Source organism: Cariama cristata, unplaced genomic scaffold (assembly GCF_000690535.1).
Source record: "Cariama cristata isolate BGI_N322 unplaced genomic scaffold, ASM69053v1 scaffold37264, whole genome shotgun sequence".
Taxonomy (NCBI): Eukaryota; Metazoa; Chordata; class Aves; order Cariamiformes; family Cariamidae; genus Cariama; species Cariama cristata.
Genome location: NW_009612997.1, coordinates 1922 through 6325, shown reverse-complemented (window position 1 = coordinate 6325; position 4404 = coordinate 1922).

Sequence of the window (4404 nt, the reverse complement as noted above, 5' to 3'; positions counted from 1 at the left end):
GGGCCTCGCCTCCGTGCTGCCGTGCCCGACTGTTTCTGTTTCTTTCTTTCTTTCTTCCCTTTTTATTTTTCTTCCTAAAAGAGCTAAAGCCAGAGGAACTGTGTTAATCTGGGCTTTTTCTTTCGAGTGATGATGCTTCGCACACAGTAGATTGGGGATCACTTTCTATCCTGCCTGGAGGCTGTTCTGGTTCCTGCAAATCCCCATTCCCATACGTTGTCTTCGCAGTGTCTTTCTCTGCTGCGGAGATCTCTGCAAGTGGCTGGCTAAGTCTGGCTTCCCCTGTGCGTAATCCGTGACATGCAGACCATGGCCTCTCGGTACTGCTGAAGAAACCCACAGGACTGCCGAGCACATACCCTGAGAGATTTCAAGCACGAAGCACAGAAAGACCGACATCTCCGCCTCGGGCAGTCGCTGCCCAGAGGAGCAGCTGGTGCTGCCAGACGCCTGTGTACCAGGGCACCTGGGGACTCTGGTCCCACACTGCTTGTCAGAACTTCATTTGTGGTGAAACTGAGGTCTCTCCCACCCATGTGTGCAAGATGCTGGTCTCTGGTGAATTGTATCACCAGCAATAGGCTGTGTTCCCCCACCAGTGTGACAGCCCCGAGAGCTCACTGGCAGGACATGCAGTACCGATCCTTTGCCTCAGCAGTTTCTCAGCACGGGAAGCACAGCCCAGGGCCTCCAGTGTTAGCTGGACCATCTCCCCTCATCCACCTGTCCATCAGTGGTGACCCCACATCTTTGATGCCGGATAGGAGGAGATGTGGTCCATCTACCTATTTAACTCTTCTTTGTAGGCTCCCCTCTGTTCTTTGGGGAGTAGCTAGCCTGCTTTTCTCCACCGTGAGCCCTGCTGGGAACTGTGGTGTCTAGGAACTGCTCGGCACTGTGTTGCTTCCCATATCCTTAACTTCATCCCTTTTCCAGGACACCTCTTGGCAGTGCCTGCTCTAAAAGCAATATCAGAAGAAATGGTCTAGCGAAGACCCAAGTCTTGGTGGCTTGATCGTTCTGAACACCTGCTGGTCTGTATTCATCTCACAGGGAATAACCGTATCTCATTTACCCTTAGACCCCAACCCATTCAAAAATCTTTGTTTGGCCTAAACTTTCTGAAAGACGTGGTTGCAGGGGCAGCTTGGCCATGGGTGGAGCGGGCCTTTTCCTATTCTTGACCAAGATGATGAAATGATGAAACAAACTTTAGAGAAGCAGGTAAGTTACTCTTTCCAGCTGACCGTGCTCACCCAGGAGCATGTTGCAGCTGAGTCTAGTATGGTCCTTAGTGCACCGGAGCAGAACTTGGCATGGAGGGGACAAAGTCCTGTCTCAGTCTCCATGCATTAATGTGACTCTTTATTGCCAGGCATGGATGTGTCTTACTGAATGGTGTTCCATGGCAGGATGCATCCGGGCAGTCCTTCTGTTAGCATCGATCTCAGGACTGTGGCTGCTGTCTGGTGACCTCCAGGAACATTTGTCCAAGACCATCCTTTTAGGATCATGTCTCTCTGGATTGGCAGTGAGGTCCTCCCGTGGAATATTTAGACAGGCTTGTTCAGCTTCCGCACCCTACAGAGGTCCGTGTTGGTGGAGACTTACTCGGGCAGTCTGGAAACATGCTAGCGATTGCTCTGGCTTCTCCCTCTGGAGCATTTGGGCTGTTGTGTGTAGGAGAGGACAGGCACAACTTTTATATCAGCAGCGGGACAGTGCAGAAGTGAGCCCTGGCTCCCTGCTGAATGCGTTTCTGATCCTGTGGCATGCAGAGTGGTCTCCCCTGCCCCTTTCCTACTGAAGTTCACTGGGACTCGTCTGAAAGGTTAGCTCTCATCCTCAGAGACCCTGTCTGGCAAGGTAGCTCTCAGACCAGGCCCACTGAGTTTCTTGATGAAGACTAACAGATTTTGCCACAGAGAGGGTGGGGAGCATCGCCCTCCTTGCACCTCACCACATGGATGTGGAATGTTCTTATGGGCTCTAGAGAGGGTTTGATCAACCTAACCACTAAGTAGCCCAGATCTTCTTCCCTGTGTTAAGCAAGCCTGCTCCTTCCCTTCGCTCATTCCTGGTTCCCATCTATTTTAGATCATATCTCAGAACTGGAAGAGCCTGACTTATTTGTCTCTTCAGGTAAGGTCCTGTATTTTCCACTCAGCACCCTTTTGCTGAAGGCGCTTTGTCACCTGTCCCACACAACTCGGCTTCGTGTGAGTTAGCTTTTCCCCATTTCAGGATTCCTTAGATGAACCTAAATGTGATGCTGACAGTCTTCGCTGGAGCAACTTTTGAGTCCCTGGTAACCTGTTTATTATTCTGTTTATCTTGTTTCTTATCCAAGAGGTAGGAGAGATCAAAGCTGCATAGAAAGCTGATCTTGTTTCTAGATTTCAGCTAGGAGATTGGCTTTCCTAAGCCTTGTACCTCTGCTACAAAAGCTTTGTTTGTTCTCGAGAAGGCCATGATCTTTATATGCTTAGGGTTGTTGCTATCTCAGGTACCTGTGGCACAGTGTCCCAGAACTTGCATGTGATAATCAAGTATGTCGAATACTCTGGTTATGGGTAAGAGACCTCCTTTCGAGAGGAGAGGTCAGAATTAATGCAGAACAGAGTGGAGTGCTGTCTCCTTGGAGGTGCACCTGGATGATGCATGGGCAGGCTCCTGAAAACATCTGGCAAGCCCCTACACATGGTTATTAATGCTGGGAGCGATAGTAAGACAGCAGAGAGAACTGGATGGGCCACAGCAGCTTTAGGGAAGCCCAGTCACCACTGAAAACCTTCCAGTGGCTGTATGAGACTGTGCGAGCTGTTTTCAATGTGAATTTTTCTAAATGCTTGGGCCGTTTTCTCTTGGGACGGGAGCAAGGAGAGGATGCTGTAGGTCCTCTGGCAGAGAGGAGTCTAGATTTCATAGCTTGGAAAGCAGCTGTTAAGAGCTGGGAAGGTACTAAGGTAAGGCTATGGAAAAGGAGCTCAAGCAGCCACCAAAAGGCATCATGATCAAGCTGAGCCAGTATCACAACAGATGGGAAGAGGCAGCATTTTCAGCTTTGACAGCAGACTGCATCTGGGCAAGGTGCAAGAGGAAACAGAAATTCTCAGGGTAGGAAGAAATGTGGTTAATTGATATTTTTAATGTTCACAGCCACATGGTAGAAGTGCTAGGTCAGCAGTCTACCCTGTTGGGTAAAGGTGGAGTGGGCAAGAGCACTTGTGAATTGGGGTTGCAAGCTGTGCTAAAAATCACATTTGCTCTAGAGCTAACAGCCAAACACTGTGCTTTGACACACCATTTTGTCAAGATATTGGAGTCTTTTATATACTCCTGAATCCCCAAACAAAAGGTGGTGATGTATTTTGTAAGTACCTCTCTGCTTTGTGTGAAAAGGAAAATCATGTTGTCATGGGAGACTTTGGCTGGGGATACCACAGAATATGCTGTGCCGTGGAGTGTTTCTCATCAACTTACAAATGATGGCATGCCCAAGTAAGGCAATGATTTTAGATGTGCTTATGACAGATGAAGACTAGGTTAGGATTGATGGTTGCCTAAAGACAAGGGATCAACTGAGAAACAAATGAAGACATCATACAGGACAAGAATGCCATAACAGAGAACTGCATGGTGTTATGTAGCCTTTTCTTACAGTGAAATTGTTTAGGGGAAGTATTAAAAAAATATGATTAAGTAGGAGATCTGTGGAAAGAAGAGACTTTTTCCAGTTATCCAAAAATCTGTGATTTAGTATGCATGAGAAGATACTTTTCAGTAAACTACTTCCTTGAATGAGTGGCCAATAATACTTAGAAATAAGAATAACTAGTTAGAAGAATAATAAAGCCTGACCTTAATGAATAAAAAGAAACCTTGTTACAACTACAGTGACTGTGGGTGCGGGAAAAGGAATAGAGGGACAACAAAATAATTCAGCTATATAAAAAAAGTCTTCAGCTACTCATATCACCTCAAGAAAAAAAATAACAATAGCTGGATGGCTAAGGATGCTTACAAGGTGTTCTAGTTATGTTTAAAGAAAAATCAATTCTAGCAGTAATATAAACCTTTTTTCTTAGCTGAAATTGGGAAAAAAAAATCAAAATGAGGCAAAAAAAGAGAAGTACTCACCAGATATGTCTGTTCTATATTTAGAAAGAGCAGAATGTGATCAAAGGGGAATGATGAAGCATTTTCCAGGCCATTAGCAATTAAGGAGGATCCTTGACAGGGTCTTCTCAGAATAAACTCTTCTACGTTTCCAGGCACAGATGCTGTAGCACACGCTAATGCAGAGAGGTGCATGAGGTGCTGTAGTGGTGAACAAGCCACCATGCAAAGCCAGAGGCTGCTTGGGGAGCTGGAGTATGTGATGTTGGGGAAAAAAAAAAAAGC